General features: G+C 39.8%; 1 long non-coding RNA gene across 1 annotated transcript; it reads right to left on the bottom strand.

The window, feature by feature from the left end:
* Positions 1-1,996: 1,996 nt before the first annotated feature.
* On the bottom strand, positions 1,997-4,956 carry LOC145032963 (uncharacterized). The gene is made up of 3 exons (XR_013677246.1): positions 4,617-4,956; positions 2,364-2,540; positions 1,997-2,254 (listed from the first exon to the last, which is right to left on the bottom strand). It is a non-coding gene; the product is annotated as an uncharacterized LOC145032963 (long non-coding RNA).
* Between the last annotated feature and the right edge of the window lie 16,624 nt (positions 4,957-21,580).

Here is a 21,580-nt window from a genome sequence, read left to right as displayed (position 1 = left end):
ATTTTTAACAGACCGGGACAGGTAAATCCGTTAAAAATTCATAACTTCTTCATCCGACATCCGTTTTCGTCAGACTTTTTGCCGTTGTACTACAAATGACGAGACCTTCGATTCTCATTTAGTTTGTACCGGCTAAATATCACTCGATCTAAAATTCGAGTTTTTAGCTGTCTAGTGCTAATCTGAAACTTAGAAAAATCATAACTTCGTCATACGAAGTCAGATTTTGGCGTTCTTTTTACCGAACTTCTCGGTTTAACGAATATTACGACATTCATTTAGATCACTAAGGCTAAAAAGTAGTTTATCAGAAACTCACTTTTTACGTCATTCGGTACCATGCTGGTTTTGTCGCAGATCTTCGATTGGTCATAACGTTTTCGTTATAACTCGGATTTCGATGAGGTTTTCGCCTAAATGTTTCTAACGAAATTATCTACAAATTTAAATAATAAAGTTTTACTTATTTTAAATTTTATATTTTCACTAAATTTCGCTATTTGACTTTTAATTGGAATCTCATAAGACTTCCAATATTTTCTGAGTGATTCTAAACATAGTTTTACTTCAGTTCTAGTAAAAAAACTATTTGTTAGAACTCAATAATCAAATTCACATAGTATTTCATAATATTATTTACTTAAAACACGATTTCAAAACGTGTATGTTACAACTTTTGAGGATGGGACGCTAAAGCATTAAACATTTCATTTTTGTCAACATAATGTAATTGATTTAGAAACTTGAAAACTCATACTATGGTGTAAAATTTTCAATTTTGTTATGTTGGTTGTTTTACTTTGAGCATTATTATACTTGTTGTTGTGATACTATACTTGAAGTCCTCTACCCCTGGACGTTTCCGCCATCCTTGGTTTGGGGGTGTGACATTATCATTTTCATATGTTGATGGTTTAAAACTATTTATATCCTTTATTAATAAGTATTTTTTTTTTCAAATTTTGATTAACAAGATGTAAATGAAGTTGAGGCTATTCCGTATGTTGATGGTGTGGTGGAGGAAAATAAGGGTGATAGTGATGGTGATGGAACTGTTGATGGAGTCGGGGAGGATGATGGTGAGGGGGGTGTATTTTTTTATGGAGTTGGTCAGGGTGATGGTGATGTTGAGACTGATGGTGAGGGTGATGGTAAGGATAATGAAGCAAATATGGAAGAAATGATGTTGATGATGACAGGCACGTACAACTCAGAAGGACATGAAATCCCCCAGAGAGGATCATCCTGCAAAAGCTAAAGAATCCTTGTTTCAGAAAAAAAAAAAAAAAAAAAAAGGGGAAGGGGTTCCACGTCTAGCTATCTAGTAGATTTTGAGTAGTTAGATAGGTATATGGGGGCAAATGGGGATGGTATAGTTGGGAAATTATATAGGTAACCTTTTTAGGTACATGGTTTGGTATAAACCCACTACTTGCAACATACATCCATTTTTTTAGTGTTACATTATGTCTTTCCTTTTTTGGATATTTTTTAGGCTTTTGAGTACATGTTTTGGAATACAAAATAGATGGCTGCTACATGCTAGTAAAACTTATATAATAGATTATTTTTATTTAATTTTATAATGGATGCCCTTAATTATGGTAACCATGGTGTTTTTTTTTCTTGTGGATGTTAAGGTTTTTCTGGTAGGTATGTTGGTGTTATAATTAATTACCATTCATATGACCAATTTACCCTTACAGTTCATTACTATATAAGCATTAACAATGTACTTTCATTTTCAATGTAACCAAGTGTACTTTACCCTTAATACCATACCATTAACAAGTAAATAACATTATCAATTGATTACCATTAATGGGACCAATTTATCCTTGCATTTCATTACTATATAAGCATTAACAATGTACTTTCATTTTCAAATGTAACCAAGTCTACTTCACCCTTAATACCATACCATTATCAAGAGATCAAGTGTAACATATAAATAACATAGCAATTAATTACCATTAATACTAATACATTAAAAAGATGTAACAATTCTTGATTACCCTTAATACATTGCCAATAAATGAAAAAGGTATTCATTACCCTTCATACATTACCATAAACAGATTGCAAAACAAAACTACATCTTATTAACCATTATTGGTACCATCATCAATATAAGCACTAACAACCCTATGATCACTTCTAACAATGGCTCGATCTGCTTTGTATGAGACATCTCCATTTCTTGATCTAATTCGCCATCCACCCATTTGAAAAAATCACAGTTGCCTCCTTCCACCTACAACACACAAAAATTTAGGGTTCTATTAGATATGGTCCTCTTTGGAAACTTAGGGCAACCCGAAAATTTTAAGGAGAAATTAGTACAAAAATATAGAGGTTTTTACCTGATAATTAAGGTAACCCCAAAATTTTCGTCTTGGGTACTCAGGGGTTCATGAGACTGATATACGACAAACATCACCACAGTCACATGTGATTACCCTCTTCTTCGTCCTTAAACCACCATTGAAGCTTGATCTTGCAGATTTTATCATTGTAGAAGGAAGAATCTGTAAGACTAACTGTGAGGGTGGAAGAGGTCAAATAGAGATATGTTTGAATTTGTCTACATAAAGGGATTTAATGAGCCACATATCTTCCAAATAAGCAAGTGGTAACCGGCTCATTAAAGGGAAACCAGTTAATAGGTAAAAACACAACATTTAATGCAAGTTTGAGGCAAAAACAAACACAAATTTGAACTTTGGGTAAATCCGACAATATTCGTGCAAACTTAATGGTTTTTATGGCATTAATCATGTCTTTTAAATTAGTGTTTTTATGTTATTAAAAATTATAGTATTTATTTTTCATACATTTTTTATTTGTTGTATATATATCTTTCTTAATACAAATTTTATAATAAATGTTTTAGTGTTTTTTTTACTAAAAGTTGTAGTAATTATTTTTTTTTACATTTTGTTATTCGTTATATATAGATCATCATATGTTTGATATATAATTTATATAACATTAAACGGCTTATAAAATTATCAAATAATGATATACATCACAATAACATAAAAGTTAAAATATAATGTTTAATAAAACTAATATGATAGTTATATATTTGCTTTACTACTAATATTGAGATTCAACGTAAAAATATTTAATAATAAGTTTGCTTTAACTATATAATTTTCTTCTTTGTCAAATGTGTAATGAGGTTGATCGGCTACATGCGCTTTAGAGGCTAAAAACTTGCATGCCTACTCATATTGTGCAAGATTTCTTACATTTAAGCCTTTTTAGAATACAATAAATTAAAGATTTTGAAGTTCCACTATTTCTTAATGTGCAACTTTAGTCGATTTTTTTATTGGTAATTTAAAACTGTTTTTAACGATTTGGTAAAACTTGATCACGACTTTTAGTAAAAGTTCCTAAATAAAAAAGAGTTCATATTTAATCACCATGTGAAAGATTCCCTTTATTTTTGAAATTAGTATCAAAGACTTAAAGTTGTTGAAAAGAAGCCCAGAATTCATTGGATTCCAAATAAAGTCCCTCAAATCTAAAAACTCATGTGGCGTTGGACTCCCTTTCTTAAAGGGCTTCACTCCTTTTATATGCCCATTGTGTCTTGAGTGGCCTATCCTACCTTTTCTCCCATGTTCATACAATCAGAATATCACCAACTTCCTTTTAGGGATTAATACCTCGTTTAATTTATTTTATCCTATAAAACTACAGATAAACTATATTGGGAGGATAGAACTTGTGTATTTTTTATTATTTCATAGATAATTAAAGATGTTTCATTGAATTCCCTAAAGATTGTCTTTCCATACACATGCTACAACCACACGATCGATGCATTTGATTCAAATGTTATCCATACATCGTTTTTGGACTTGTCAAACGAGTTCTAGTCACATGGCAACATGCGTCCATCAAAGCAAACGAGTTTGAATTTCTTATGTTAATGTCGACAAATATCCTTCCCCACCGCTATTTGACATCGATAGTTGTCTTGTCATTTTATTCGTTGGTTTAAATGATGTCTAACTGGTTTTTATTCGTCGGTTTCTTAAGGAGCATTGTTTCAAGAAAAATCATTAGTATATGAAGTTCATATTCTTTTGCATGATAGAAAGACTTAGACTTTAGTTGTGATCGTGTTTACATATGAAAGCAAAATAATCGTTAGAATTATTCAAATTTAGTTTTTTAATCATTTATTATGTGATGATATAAAATAAAAAATGGAAACAAACTAATTGTATATATTTATTTGTTTAGATATATGTTCATCGATCATAACATACTTCTAAAAGTATTATAAGATGTATCATGACAAAAAAGATTATGCTGATAATAAGCCTTACAACCTTCTCAGTGGGAAATTTACGTTCACACACAAGAAAAAACTTTCATAAAACTTTGAACTTCATGTAAACCCGCTTAAGAATAACACGAAGAAAAACTAATTTTTATATGGGGTTCTTTTGAAATGAAATACAATAAAAACCCCATACAAAAATTACACACTTACAAGATTGTATCAGCAACATACAAATTTTAAGGGCATTGTGACATAACTCTTGAGGTGAAATTAATCAAGAGTTAAAAGCTTAAATAAATGAAAATATACTTACTTGTACTTGGAGAAATGTCCACCAATATACTCTCGTTTCCCCCCCTCTCTCAGTACTCTTCAAGTTGCTTGAACTTTCAATCGAATAGTTTAGTTTTGCTTATGAAACTGAAAGATAAACTTCACGTTCTTTTCCATCTACAAAATTTCTTGGAGCAGATAGATGATGTTTGTAAAGCTTGAAGCAACCAAAGGAGGAATCCAAAAGGATGACATGATCCCAATTCGATACATACATACACAGACACAAGGCATATAAGATTTGGGATCAATGCGATCCCTTTGGATGCCTTCTTGAGCTACCATCATGGTCTTCATAGAGGAGGGAGAGAGAGAGAGAGAGGGGGGGGGGGGGGGGGGGTGGGGGAGATGAAGAAGATGAAGAAGAAGAAGAAAGACTTAGAGAGAAATGGAGGATGGAGGTTCAATATAAGAGATTGCCAAAGTGATTTGTAACAAAGACAACTTTGCTTTCATCTTTAAAATTTTGGTTTTTCAACTTCTATTAAATTTGCTTTTGCTATTTGCGTATCATAAATCGTGCAATCTATATATAAAAAAACGTCTATCGTCTAATACAGTAAAAATCATAAACGCAAACGTAAAAATTCTTACGAAAAAAAAATTAACAACAAAAACAACTTAGTTTTTATTCATTCAAATATGGTTTTGGAAAAAGGACATTTGTTAATTAGGTAGACCCCATATTGTTTATACAGCCAAGCACATGGAGAGGTCTCACCAAAATAGTGGGTCACCCTATTCGTCGTTAGAAATTCTCACCAATTTGGGGGTGCATATTATTAAATATTTCTTATTTTCCTTAAAATAATAATTATTACATAATTTATATTCAAAGGATGTGGCCCTACGCATGTTCATGTCTTTTTATAGGTTGGAAAATTTCTGTAAGAATATTTTTTTTGTGATTCATATATTTATGTGTTTTCCTATATCAAAACAAGAACATTAGATTAAAAAATGAAAAGGTTTCAATTGTTTATGTAAATATAATTACAATTAATTTAATAAACTAAAAATAACATTTAAAATATGCATGTGGTAATGTGGCATAAAACTAATAAGAGAATTGAATCATACTGATAAAATGAATTGGCGATATGCTTGTTTGGGAAGCAAAATGGGGCCTTTTTCACCATGAGTGTGTAGCATGTGGGAGTTTTTATTAAACAAATATGATTAATAATTATGTAATCCAACAAAATCAGTCCAGAAATATATTCAGATCTTCATGGTCAAAGATACGTGATTTAAGGTGCTTCTCTTGGGCACATGTCTTCATTAGGCCAGCAGAATTCATCATTATTATTATTTGCGGAAAAGAGAGAAGTATATTATTGATTATGTTCTTATAAAAGTATACGAGATTTTTTTATATGTGCAAAAAATATTATTATAATTAAATTCAAAATATTATTATAATAAAATTCAAAATACATTTATTATTAATGAGTTTCATATTTAATTATGATAATATTTCATATACTTAATGTATTTTACACTTAATTATGATAATATTCGCCATTTTTTAATGTGCCCTTAGAGCACATATTAGAAGATCCCAAAGTATATTACAAATATCATATTATTGGTGCATTAGTTTTCATATGCCCTATGATCTACTTTTCTATTGACCTCAAGTTCATTGTATGTTTACTATTTATTATTGAAGTACTTAAAAAAAACATCGGTTATGGAAATGTATGTCTGATTATATGATATCCAAGTTATAACTGATTTTGCGTATTTTTGCTCTAAATCAATGATTCTATTTCCAATCTCTCCCTAAGCCGACATTTCTTATCTATGGCCTAAACCCTACGTAAGGCTCTTGTCAACATTCTCTTTCACGCCACTCTTGTCAAATAAAGGCACCACAGTCTCATCCAAATATTACAAATATCAAAGCCTATGTCACCCTCACGCTAGACTTGGATGAACGAAACCATAAAGTGTGATGTGAGTTATTTGGAACCCACTGCTTGAGTTTTGGCGTCCCCGATCACCTCCACGAAGCCACACCGCATGCTTCTAACCAAAAATGAAACGAGCTTGATCCGCTAGTCAAGCTATGATCTATGGAACCATGAGCAAATAGCAAACCCTTAATCCAGATAATACTAAGAAATTGTAAAAGCATTAAAACCTTTTCCGTGAAAACAAAGAAGCATGGGCAATGCAACTTGACAATGACCTTTAGGACATTGAGATTAGTTACCTTTCCATTGATAATTACTATTAATGATTCAAGGTCCTCTTCGATCTCCTCCCAAACATTGACGAATCTATCTCAGAGAAGAACTTAGTCACCTACATGATCAATGGATTAAGAGAATATATGATCATATAACAAGTGTTATATTCACCATTCTCATATATACGTGTTCCTCTGAGATCGATTGATGCTCCTACTTAAAGAAACCTTATTCAATCATGTTCGCTTACCCCATGCAATAGATTTCAACACTAGATCCTATCCCATCATTCTCTATAATGGAACTATACTCATAGTAAACTCACGTTTAAGTATAGGTTCAACAATGAAGGTTCTCTAAACATGTATAAAGCTCTTATTGTTGCCAAGGACTACAGTCAATAAATGGGTATTGATTGTGTTGGTACTTTCATTCACGTGGCTCAACTAACAACCATAAGAACCATCCTCGACCTTGCTATTTCCAGATAGTGGTCGGTAGATAAACTAGATGTGAAGAATACGCTTATTCACGATCATATATCATGTTGAGTGTAACACACATGACTTGAGGTAATGCTAAATATTTAAAATTTTGTAATTAGTTATTTGATTATGAGATTAATGTTGAATTATCGAGTTTGGCCTTTATTGACTGGGTCGTTATATTTGTGGGTCGACTGAAGACGTACGATGGGCGTAAGCCTAGCGTACACGAGGCGTCGTGGCATCATTAGATACGAGGGGTTGATGTGGGTACGCGCAACATACGTGAGCCGACCCAAAACCCTAATTTTTAGGGTTTAAATCATGTAAATACATCATTATTTCCCAAACCCTAGCCTCCTTACCAGCCTCTCAAACTCAGAAACCCTAGAAAGCCTAACATTCTTCATATTTGTGTGATTTTGATCTTGTGAAACCATTTTGGTGGTTTGGAGCTTGGAAGGAGAAAAAAGAAGTTGGTGAAGAAGAACTTGTGTAGCTTGAGCTCAAGGATCTGAGATATCATCATCATTTAGTACTCATTTGAGGTAAAAAGCTCACAAATTGCCTCATGTATGCTTAGATCTATAGTAAAAGGTGTTTTGGACCTTTTTGGACCCAAGAATGGATTTTTATGGTCAAAATCCGTTTCTACGCTTAGGGTTGCCACCCTTAGTGCTATATGAGTCCCAAAGACAGAAAAGTTGCCATATTGAAGTTCTTAATGTGGCCATGCATGGGTTTTAGTCATTTCTACGGAAGTTAGTTGCCATATTTCAAGTTTGGGTCCATTTGGTTGTTTGCAAGCCACCACATAATTGAATTTACGGGTTAAGACACTTTATTGGACTCAGATCTATGTTTGGAGCTTAAGGACTTACATGATTAAGCCTTTTTGGAGTTTATGGCTTAACAAGTTAGTAAGTTGCGCGTACAAGCCCATACACGTAGCGTACAAGCCATGCAAGCTGTATGCTTAGCATACAGAGGAGTACGCCCCGCGTACTCACTGGATATTGTTTTTCGTTATTTGGGCCTCAGTTTGGGGCGATCCTTGGACTTCTTAGCTATTGGGCCTTAGTGGGCCATCAGAAGTCATTTATTAGGCTAAGGACATGTTTAGGCTTAAGGGAAGGTCCATTTGAGGAGTTGGGCCCAATTTAGAAAATTGGGCCATAAGTCGGCCATTAGTGGGCTTGGAAAGGCTTTATAGAGTTGGACCATTGATTTTATGGATTTGGGCCTAGGTTATGGTCCGAGTTAGATTAGGGGTAAAATGGTTGTTTTACCCTAAGAAGGATTTTTGATTTTTAACTAAGTGTTATTTTGCACTGATAGCTTGGGGAGTCGTCAGAGAAGCCGTTAGAGATTTCGTACCGTGAGATTCTACATTCATCTTTGAGAGGTGAGTTCTCCTCCTGTATGAACAGGTCGAAAGCACCAATGTTGGCCTGTATATGTATGCTAGTATGTTCCGGACCAAGGTCTGATGTCGGGCAGTGCCCGATGTAGGTTTATAAGTTTCCAGATCTCGATCTGATGCCGGACGGTGCCCGAGGAATGTTTTTATGCTTGATGTCTTCGTGATTCCTACATATGTCTGTATTGTATGTTTCGGATTACGGTCTGATGCCAGGCAATGCTCGAGGAATGTTTGTATGCTTCCGGATTTCGGTCCGATGTCGGGCGGGGCCCAAGGAATGTTTATATGTTTATGTTATGTGATTATTTATATGTATTTGTTGATATGTTTATATGAATACCGAGCTTTTCTCGATGCTGGGCATGGCCTGATGCCAGGCGGGACCCAATGTCGAACTCTACTCGATGTCGAGTATGACCCAATGAAGCGAGCGGGGCCCATGATATGTTATTATGTGATTATGTGTATGGTATGTGGTAGTTTGGGGAGACTCACTAAGCTTCATGTTTACATTTTTCAGTTTTGGTTTCAGGTACTTCCCGGTAGCAAGGGGAAGAGCTCGGGATGACTGCATTGCACACACCATAATGTTAGCCTGGGATGTCTACTCTGATGTTTTGATACTCTAATTTGATGTTTGGAATACTATGACTTATGTTTTGATGGAATGATTTTAATAACTATGGTTTATTTAATGGTTTAAAAATGAAATTTGGTCATGATTTTCGGGATGTTAGAAGTTGGTATTAGAGCCTTGGTTTGAGGGATTCGGGCACACTTTCGGGTGTGTCTGAACTCAAACTGAGCACTTGGTATGAAAGTTTTCAAAAAGAAAAACATTTTTATAAAAAAATATTTTTAAAAACAGAAAAAGGTGTGGTGCATGCAAACAACTGAGCTTAAGTAAGTTCTTCCAAATTACTGATACACGTTTATGTTATGATATGAATTGTGAATATGTGAACTGTATGTGCGATTAGGGATAAGGATCTAGGAAGGATGCCTTGTATGCATACTATACAAGCTTATTGAACTACATGCTAGTACTCATTAGTTAGTGATATGATGGCCTGATTAGGGTATGCTTGATTATGGTTACTCAATGCTCGAATGTTGCTTGCTTTGTGCTTTTAGGAGTTCTAGCTATCTTTAACTAACAAGTAAACGAATACGCAAAGTTACATATTGCGATTACTAAACAATTTCTGAAGGTTAGGTTTAGCCTTATTTCGCAGCTCTTGTTTGAGTCCAACCATTGTACGGAGAGACCTCTCATTCAAATAATCATATGGTCTTAGTAATATGTAATGGTATTCGCGAGCTAGTTAGGGAAAGGTAGCAAGGACTTCTTACAGAGCTAATGGTGGAGAGTGGGTCGGAGATTACACTAGGAAAAGCCTAGGATGAGATTAGCGCAGAAAGCATTATTAGTGAAAGGAACTTGGTGGAGTCAAGGCAGTTCTTAAGGAAAGTACGGATAAATGTGGAAGATAGTATGGGTCCGTACTACTGAAAGTGGAGGATCTGTACTCTAATCAAGGAAGGCTGAGATGAACCCAGGGAGCTTGTAGTATGTGAGATCCCTCGAGTTATGATGAGTATTCTGATGTTCGTTATGGTGTATTTTCGGTATGGTGACGCTATGCACTAGACTAGTTGGCAGTTCTGGTGCAGGTGAGGGATCAAGCTCAGGCTCTGGAGCCGGGCAGCTCAATGATCAGATGAGGGAGTTCATTTCATCTGAGGTCACACGCAGTATCATTGACCAGAATCCTATGATCTTTGGTACTATCAAGGAGGGCATTTTGGAGATTCTTGATGAGAGGTTGGGTGCATTCCGTACCAAGATGCGGCCATGTTAGGGGCGCGCATGATGAAATTTAGGGAGTTCCGAGCATGCATAGATCAAGACTACCATGGGGCTAGGGACCCCATTTCTGGCAGCAGGTGGTTGGCGGATGTCCCCAATGCCTTTCGCACCAACCGATATATCAACTGGGACAATGTCCGACTTGCTTCCTGCCTCCTGAGAACATGGTACAGGATTGGTGGGAGGAGGTTGGACGAGCTATTGGAGATGATGTCGCTATCGATGCGATGAACTAGAGTGATTTCTCGACCAGGTTCATGGCTGAGTTCGCACATGTGATAGAGGTGCAAAAACTTGTGCAGGAGTTCCAAGATTTCCAGCAGAAGACTGAGACGGTGGTCAAGATCACCGCCATGTTCTGGGAGAGGGCCCTTCTTGTTCTGCAGTATGTGGCGAATGAGGAGATGAAAAAGGCCCGGTACCATGAGATGTTGAGGAGCGATATTCGGTAGTTTGTGAGCCAATCCATCTGCAAGATGCCGGAGGATATTATAGCGAGAGCTCGGGAGAGGGAGATAGATTTGGAGATGGGGAGGAAGAAGAAACCAGATGGGGTTCAGACAGGGTGTTCAGGCAAAAGTCCCAAGGTATCAAATCATAGATCGAGAAGCCAACAGGGTCACAACCGTTGTGGCAAGTGAATCAAGATGCATGAGGGGACATGCATGGTGGGTAGTTCGGGCTGCTTTAAATGCGACCGAACTGGTCATGTCAGCAGGGATTGTACGGCCACCACCACCACCACAATATTAGATCTAATTTGCTTCCAGTGCAATCAGAATGGACACAAGTGGTCCCAGTTCCTGAGTTTAGCAGCAGCAGGACAGTTGGTGGCACCCACTCCTGCTACATTGAGGATTACCTATGGCCGACAGGGTCGGACGGAGGCGCCTGTGGCGAAGAGCAGGGCCTTTCAGCTGACAGCAGTGGAGGCACGTGTAGCTCCCGATGTTATGACGGGTATGTATCTTCTCCTTATCTCTGTATTTATATTGATTTGTCACTTATGTTTATGTGTTTTGTTATAGGATCGTTCTTAGTGAACGGAATATCTGCTCTGGTATTGTTCGATTCGGGGGCTACCCGATCTTTTGTGTCGCTTGCACTTAGCAAGCGATTTATTGGAGCTCCAAGGGAGTTGGGTTGTCCTCTTGATGTAGAGATTGAGAATGATAGGATGGTACGAGTTGCAAGGGTTCATCGAGGATGTACACTGCAATTGTTTGATTAGTAGTTTTATGTGGATTTAGTCCCTATTCCCATGCGAGGGAATAAGGTTATCGTGGGTATGGACTGGTTGAGCCCTAATGGGACAGTGATCGACTGCGAGTAGCAACTTGTGTGAGTTAGGACCCCAAGTTGGGGAGGTTTGGTGATTCAGGGCGAAAGGCCGCCGTATGGACCAACTTTGTGTTCATCAGCGAGGGCAAGATGCTACCTACAACAGGGTTGCGCAGGTTATGCCGCCTATGTCATGGATACCCGTGATAAGGGTAAGCCAACTGTGGATGATGTACCGATCATACGAGAGTACTCAGACGTATTCCCGGAGGATTTTCCTATATCGGTTGGCTCCTCCCGAGATGCAAGAGTTGTCTACACACCTGTAGGAGCTGTTAGACAAGGGATTTATTAAACTGAGCAATTCGCCATGGGGATCCCCAATCCTGTTTTTAAACAAGAAGGATGGGTCACATCGGATGTGTATAGATTACCAGGAGTTGAATAAGGTAACGGTGAAGAACCGTTATCCCCTCTTGAGGATTGATGAATTATTTGACCAGCTTCAGGGAGCATCTTGATTCTCCAAGATTGATATGCGATCGGGTTATCAGCAAATGCGATTCAGGGATGATGATGTGTAGAAGACAACTTTTCGGACTCACTATGGTCATTATGAGTTCCTGGTGATGCCGTTTGGGCTCACCAATGCTCATGCCACATTCATGGATCTCATGAACCGTGTGTGCAGACTAATTCTGGACCGGTCTGTGATAATCTTCATCGATGATATCTTGGTTTACTCCAAAACTCAAGAGCAACATGAGGAGCACCTGAGGGAGGTGCTGGAGACACTGAGGAGTGAGAGACTTTTCGCAAAGTTCTCCAAGTGTGAGTTCTATTTACGGGAGGTGCAGTTTCTGGGGCACCTTGTTAACCAGAAGGGTATTCTGGTCGATCTGACCAAGATAGAGGTAGTGATGCAGTGGGAGGCTCCGAGGTCTCCATCTGAGATTCAGAGTTTTCTTGGTTTGGCGGGTTATTATTGGAGATTTATACAGGATTTCTCCAAGATTTCTGTTCCCTCGACACGACTGACCAAGAAGTTGGTGACATACCGTTGGAGATCTGAGCAGTAGGAAACTTTTGAGACTCTCAGACAGCGGTTTTGTGAGGCAACGATTTTTATTTTGCAAGAGGGCGTCGACAATTTCATGGTTTACTGTGACACCTCGATCATGGGTATGGGTGCAGTGCTAATGCAGCGGGGTCACATGATAGAGTATTCTTAAAGGTAGTTAAAGCCTCATGAGGCGAATTACCCAACACATCATTTAGATCTGGGGACTGTGGTTTTCGTCCTCAATATTTGGTGACACTACCTCTATAGGTTTCGTTATACCAGTTACATGGACCACAAAAGATTGAGGTACCTGATGGATCAACTGAATCTAAACATGAGGCAGCGCCATTGGTTGGACGTGGTAAAGGATTACGACTGTGAGATCCTTTATAACCCTGGGAAGGCCAATGTGGTAGCCAATGCTCTTAGCTGCAAGGAAGTGGCGGCTCCGATTCGAGACATTTTTATGAGGATGACTGTGATAACTCCGTTGTTGGAACGGATTCGGGAGGTGCAGGTCGAGGGTATGAAGGAGGAGCACCGGAAGTGTGAGCGGATCATTAACCAAGTGGCCTCATTCGATTATGACAGCCATGGGTTGTTGACCCTGCATCGGAGGGTTTGGGTTCCTTACTGGGGTGGAGTGTTGTAACATCCCAAAATTACAGTCCAAAAATTTTGTTTTTAAATCATTTATAAAACCATAAACATCATTATCATATAAAAATCATAAACCATGTATCTCAAAAATATCATAACAACTGTTAATGTATCAAAATCTCATATCAAACATCAGAGTAGATATCCCAGGCTAGAAGCGGTGGTGTGTGTCATGCGATCATCCGAGCCCTTCTCTTTGCTAGCGGAAGTATCTGAAACCAAAACTCAAAACTGTAAGCACGAAGCTTAGTGAGCTCCCCCAAACTACCACATACCATACACATAACATATAACGTATAACATAAACTTTGTGACTCCGCCCAGCTGCATCGGGACGAACCCAACATCGAATTACCCAACATCGAGCTTACCCTGACATCAGACCACATATGGCATCGGGTCTTGCCAGGCATCGGGCATGCCCATGCATACATACAACATATCATATATCATAAGCACATAACATAAGCATATAACATAAGTATATAACATACATCGGGTATGCCTTGGCATCGAACCGAAGCTCGAAACACATAACAAATAATATATAAGCTAACACGTATCGGGCGTGCCCCGGAATTGGACCTAGTCCCGGAACACATAACACATAACATGCATGAATCACAAATACATAAAGCAGACATATACACTTCTCGGGACCACCCTGGCATCGGACCGAAGTCCGAAACACATAATCTACATCGGGGCACCCCCTTCATCAGAACAAAGTCTAGTATATGAAAACATACATAAACGGGTCAGCATTGGTGCCTTCGACCCGTTCCTACTGAAGGAAAAATCACCTCTCAAGCTGACTGATGAAAACTTGTGCGAGGGTATCTCTGATGGTTGCTCTAACGACTCCCTAGCTATCATGATCACAATAAACACTCAGTCAAAATCCATAATACTTCTTAGGGTAAAATGATCATTTTACCCCTTGGTCTAATTTTGCACCGTACCCAAGGCCCAATTCCATCTTATCTTTCCCGAACCCACTATTAGCCTATTAAAGGCCCGCTAATGGCCCAATTTTCTAAATTGGGCCTAACTCATTAAATGGCCTTTTCACAAACCCAATAAATCCTTAGTCCTAAAATAAATAATTCGAATGACCAAATTGGGCCCAAAAGGCCCAACCTTCCTTATCCTTCTATCCTCACATCGTGAGCTTCATCGTCTCACATCGTGAGAGTCAATTCGGCTTGGGTCGACTAGGGAACTGTTTTGTGAGCATTAAGATCTTAATCTTTTAAGATGAGCGTTAAGACTTTCCAGAATACCTTATTTAGTCTAAAAGACCATAAAAATCATATCTTTTCAGCCATGCATGGCCAATGCATGACTTAATCACTAGCTAAGTTTAAAGTTGATATAATCATAAAGATTCAAGCTTGGGGGCCATAACTTGCACCAAGGTCCAAATCCATGCGTTCTAATACAACCAATGACTCAATGGTTCATAAAGTTGCTAAACTTATGAACCTCATGCTTGGTAAGCCAAGATCTCATGCAAAGAAGGTGGCCAAAACCTAGATTTAGCAACCTTATGTGAAAAAGGTAGGATCTTTATACTATACGGGAGCTCACAAGTTCAGCTAGTCCACAAAGATGAGCTAGTCCTGCCAAAATGAGTCACCAAAAGAGCTTCTTCTTCTTCTCCTTCAAAGAAAACAAAGCACCTTTAACACCATCACCTCTAAAAAAGGCTCAAGGGCTCAAAAGGATCAAATTTAGGGTTTTCAGTGACTTGAGAGTGAAATAGGCTGAGGGTGGGCAACCCTAGCCTCCTCATTTTGTTTTATACCCGATTTTTAGGGTTTGGGAGCATCAGGCCTGACTCACATCATGAGAAATGATGCCTCACTTCGTAAGGTTCGAGGACGCTGGTCAAATAGTCAATTTCCATACCCACGATGTGACCACTATGGCTCACGTCGTGAGCCTCTTCCGAGTGTAACAACTAATATTTTATACCTCATGATTCGGATGTTAGAATTCTCCCCCACTTGAATTAGACTTCGTCCTTGACGTCTGCTACCTTGAATATCTCCAGATAGTGCTACCTCATCTCCTCTTATGGCTCCCATGTCCACTTCGAGCCCTTCCGGTGTTGCCACTACACATTCACCAACTATACAACCTTGTTCCTCAGGTCCTTCATGTTCTTGTCGAGGAGGCTACTGGCCGCTCAATGTAGTTCAGGCTGTCGTCCACCTGAATATCCTCTAGAGGTACCACCGTGAAGTCATCTACCAGGAACTTTCACTGTTGGGAGACATGAAAGGTACTGTGGATCTGGCTAAGCTCGGCTGGCAGATCTAACCTATACACCACCTTGCCCATCCAGGCTGCAACCCTGAAAGGGCCAATGTACCTAGGGCCCAACTTGTCTTGCTTCCTGAACCAGATGCCACCTTTCCAAGGTGACACCTTTAAGAGAACCATATTCCCGATCTGGAACTCCAGGTCCGATCGGCGTCTGTTTGTGTAGCTCTTTTGCCAACTTTGAGTACCACTTAGGTCCTCCCCATAACCCTCTGTCCAACCTTACTCCAGCATATCGGGAATCTGCACTTCCTCCCGTATAACATCTTGAAAGGAGGACAGTTAATACTCATGTGATAGCTATTATTGTTGGAAAACTCTGCCAAGGGAAGGTAGGTATCCAATCTACCACCGAAGTCCAGGATGCATGCCCGTATTATATCCTCCAGAGTCTGGATGGCCCGATCGCTCTGACCATCTGCCTGTAGGTGAAAAGTCATGCTAAAGTGCATACGAGTACCCAACTCGTCATGAAATTTCTTCAAGAATCTGGAAGTAAATCGCACGCCTCGGTCAGGAATCAAGGAAACTGGCACTCCGTGTCAAGCTACTACCTCTCTGATGTAGATGTCGACCAGCTTCTTGGCCGAAATGCTCTCCTGGATCGGTATGAAATGGGCAATCTTAGTCAACCGATCTACGATGACCCAAATCGAATCCAGTCCCCGTGCGGGCCTGGGACACTTCATGATAAAATCCATAGTAATATCCTCCCACTTACACACATGGATATCCAACGGTTTCGTCTTGTCGTGAGGCCTCTGGTGCTCTGCCTTGACCTTCCTGCAGGTCAGGCATCTCTCAACGTACCAGGCTATATCTCGCTTCATGCAGGACCACCAATAATCAGGACAAAAATCTCTATACATCTTCGTCACCCCGGGATGGATGGAAAATCTGGACTTGTGGGCCTCATCCATCAAAATTTGTCGTACTCCTCCCCAATACAAAACCCAGACCCTCCCGTGTAGGTTTAGCAGTCCACGACTATCATGGTCAAACGAGGCCACCTGGCTTATGATCCACTCGCAATTCCAGCGCTCCTCCTTCATACCCTCAACATGCGCCTCTCAGATTTGCTCCAAAAGTGGAGTCACCACAGTCATCCTCAAGCAAATGTCTCTTATCGGGGCCTCCATGTGGCTAAGCGCATAGGCCACTACGTTGGCCTTCCCCGGGTGGTAGAGGATTTCACAGTCGTAATCCTTCACCATATCTAGCCACCGACGCTGCCTCATGTTCAGATTCGGCTGATCCATGAGGTATCTCAAGCTCTTGTGGTCCATGTATATGGTACAATAGACCCCATAAGGGTAACGCTGCCAAATCTTGAGGGCGAAAACAACTGCCCCGAACTCCAGATCATGTGTCGGGTAGTTCGCCTCGTGGAGCTTCAGCTGCCTCGAGGCGTAAGCGATGACGTGCCCCCTCTGCATCAATACTACACCCAAAGTACTTCATGCCCTCTGGCAGGGATAGGATCGGTGCCTCGTACAACCTCTATCTCAATGTCTCAAACGCTGCCTGTTGCTTAGTCCCCCAACAAAAAACCACCGACTTCTTGGTCAGTCGGGTCAAAGGAACTGCAATCTTGGAGAAGTCCTGAATAAATTTTCGGTAATATCCTACTAGACCCAGGAAACCCTGAATCTCAGTTGGAGACCTCGGAATCTCCCACTACATCACGGCCTCTATCTTGGCCGGATTGACCATAATACCCTTCTGGTTGAAAAGATGCCCAAGAAACTACACCTCGTGCAACCAAAACTCACACTCGGAGAACTTCGCAAAAAGTCTCTCCCTCCTCAGCGTCTCCATCACCTTCCTCAGGTGCTCCTCATGCTGATCCCGAGTCTTGGAATAAACCAAGATGTCATCAATGAAGACTAATACAGACCGATCCAGCATCGGTTTACAAACACGGTTCATGAGATCCATGAACGCGGCTGGAGCATTGGTGAGCCTAAACAACATCACCATAAACTCATAATGACCATAACGAGTCCTAAAAGTTGTCTTCTACACGTCCTCATCCCTGACTCACATCTGATGTTAACCCGACCGTAGATCAATCTTGGAGAACCAATATGTGCCCTACAGCTGGTCAAACAAATCATCGATCCTTAGGAGGAGATAACGGTTCTTCACCGTTACCTTATTTAGCTCCTGGTATTCTATATACATGCGATGTGATCCGTCCTTCTTCTTCACAAATAGGACCGGGGCTCCCCATGACGAACTGCTTAGCCTAATAAATCCCTTGTGTAGCAACTCTTGCAGGTGTGTAGACAACTCCTATATCTCTAGAGGAGCTAGCCGATATGGTGCCTTGGCTATTGGAGCCGCACCAAGGACTAGGTCAATCCTATACTCAACCTGTCTCTCCATAGGTATCTCGGGTAAATCCTACGGGAATACGTCCGGGTACTCTCGCACTACTGATACATCATCAACTATCGCCTTACCCTTATCCTGGGTATCCATGACATAGGCGACGTATCATGCGCAACCCTGCTGAAGGTGACGCTTCACCCTGGATCACTAGCCCTCCCCTACTAGGAGTGTAAACCCTCACTAGCTGCTACTCCTAGTCAATCACTGCCCCATTAGGGCTCAACCAGTCCATACCCACTATAAACTTATTCCTACGTACGGGAATATGAACCATATCTACTAAAAACTACTGATCGAATAATTGTAATGTACATCCTCTGTGAACCCTCGCAACCCTGACGGTCCTATCATCTGCTATCTCCATATCCAGTGGACAATCCAGCTCCCCTGGAGCTCCGGAAAATCACTTGTTGAGCGCGAGTGACACAAAAGATCGGGTGGAACCCAAATCAAAGAGTACCAAAGCTAATGTATCGTTCACTAAGAACGATCCTATAACAAAACATATAAACATAAGCAACAATCAATATCAATAAAGAGATAAGGGAAAGATACATACCCATCACCACGTTAGGAGTTTCCCGTGCCTCCTCTACAGTAAGCTGAAAGCCATGCTCCGCTCCGTAGGCGCCTCAGCCTGGCCTTAACGGCCATCTGTAATCCTCAATGTGGCAGGAGAAGGTGTTGCCACCTTCCCTGCTGCTACTAAACTCGGGCACTAGGACCGCTTGTGTTGCTCTGATTGCACTGAAAGCAAATCAGATATGATGTTGTCGTGGTGGTGGAAGTGGTTAAGCTCAGATGACCAGTTTGGCCACACTTGTAGCAGCTCAAACTCCCCACCTTGCACGTTCCATCGTGCATCCTGCCGCATTTGCCACAACGGTTGTGGCTCTGCTGGATCCGAGATCTGTGATCTGATACCTTGGGCTTCTTGCCCGAACTTCATGAATGACCCCCCTCGGGTTTCCTCTTCCTTCCATCTCTCTCTCTCTCTCTCTCGCCCTAGCAATCATGTCCTTTAGCGTCTTGAAGTTAGAGTAGCTCACAAACTGGTGGATATCACTCTGCAACATCACATGATACCGGGCCTTTTTAATATACTCGTCTGCCACGTACTGAAGAATGAGAATCACCCTCTCCCTAAACTTGGTGGTGATCTCCGTCACTGTCTCAATCGTTTGCTCAAGATCCTAAAACTCCCCGGCAAGTTGTTGCACCTCTATCATGGGTGCAAACTCAGCCTTGAACCAGGCCATAAAGTCACTCCAAGTCATAGCATCAAGACCTGCATTATCACCCATGGCATGTCCGACCTCCTCCTACCAGTCACGTGCCCCGTCCTTCAGAATACAGGATGCAAGTCGAACCTTGTCCCCCTCGGGACATTTGCTGGTGCGGAATGCATTGGCGACATCCACCAACCATCTGGTGCTCGCAATGGGGTCTTGATCCCTATGTTAGTCGGGAGCTCCACAAGCTCTGAACTCTATGAAAGTTAGTGTGTGCGACCCCATCATGGTCGCCACCTCTCGTGCGGAAAGCACTCAACCTCTCTTTCGAAAGCTCTAAAAAACCCTCCTTGATCGTGCCAAAGATCACAGGAGTCTGATCCAGGATACTGCTCGTGATCTCAGAGGAGATGAACTCCCTAGTCTGGTCGTCTAGCTGACCGACTCCTGAGCTGGAGACTGATCCGTCACCGGCGCCTGAACTGCCGACTGGTCTAGTGCGTAAAACCACCATTCTGAAAAACACATCATAATAAATAGGGGTGTTCGTTTGGATGGATCGGTTTGATCCGATCCAATCAAATGAATCCAAATTGATTTCGGTTTTCAAAACATGGATCCGAATAGTCCAAAACTAAATTCAAATCCGATCCGATTCAATCCAATTACAATTCAGTTGGATCGTTTTTATAATTCGGTTTTCAAAAACCGAAACATTTTAAAACGACATATAATAATAATATTACCTAACTTTACACAAGAAGCAAAAATAAATTATTTAGTTGTAATTAGAAATTTATAAACAATTAATACGAAGATATATTATAATTAAATATTTTATAGACAGAAAACTTTTGAGAGAAAATGCATATTAATGTTTTTTTTATCGAGGTGAAATGTTTTGAACCTATTTGAAAAAATAAATTACAAAATAGATAAATAATAAATGTTTTATTCGGTTTTTTTTGGACTATTCGGTTCTAATTTTATAAACTCAAACCAATCCGAAATCCAAAATAATAATTTGGTTTTGTTGAAAACCAATCCAAAAATCCGAATATCCGAACCAAGTAGTCCAATCTAAATTGTCCAATTGTATAATCCGGTTTTATCCGAATAGTGAACAGTTCTAATAATAAACATTAGAATACTAATCATCTCTTGAGGGATCATTCATCTACTACAAGTTCCTTCGATTCATCTTAGCTTTCCTTGACTCGAGTACAGATCCTCTGCTTTCAATAGTACGGGCCCATACTACCTTCCATATCTATCCGTACTTTCCTCAAGAACTGCCTTGACTTCACCAAGTCCCTTCTACTACTAATGCTTCACGCGCTACTCTCATCCTAGGCTTGCCCTAGGGTAATCACCATCCCACTCTCCGCCATCAGCTGCATAAGAAGTCCCTGCTATCTTCCCCTAACTAGCTCGTGAATACTATTACATATCACTAAGACTAGATAATTCTTCGAATGAGAGGTTCTACCCTACAATGGTTAGACTCAAACAAGAGTTGTGAAATAAGGATAAACCTAGCATTCTTAAATTATTTAGTCCTCACAATATGTAACTTAGCATATTTGTTTAATAGTTAGTAAAAGATAACTAGAACTTCTAAAATCACAAAGCAAGCAGCATTCGAGCATTGAGTACACATAATCAAGCATATACTAATCAGGATATCATACTTACTAATCTGTACTAGCATGTAGTTCATAAAGTTGATTCACACATAACAGACACATAATGCATCCTTCCTAGATCTTTAGTCCTAATCTAACATGCAGTTCTCATAAACATATCATAACATAAACTTGTATGGGTAAAATTCCTTTTCTTTTTCTTAAAGTCCTTTTTTATAAAAATGATTTTCTTTTGAAAATTTTCATACCAAGTCTCCACTTTGAGTTCAGACACACCCCAGAGTGTATCCGAATCCCTTAAACCAAGGCTCTGATACCAAATTGTAATATCCCAAAAATATGGTCCAAAAATTTCGTTTTTAAATCA

The sequence above is a fragment of the Lactuca saligna genome, chromosome 2 (assembly GCF_052625555.1).
Source record: "Lactuca saligna cultivar CGN05327 chromosome 2, ASM5262555v1, whole genome shotgun sequence".
Lineage (NCBI taxonomy): Eukaryota > Viridiplantae > Streptophyta > Magnoliopsida > Asterales > Asteraceae > Lactuca > Lactuca saligna.
Note: the sequence above shows the minus strand (reverse complement) of the source record. Positions and strands in the feature narration are given on the sequence as shown.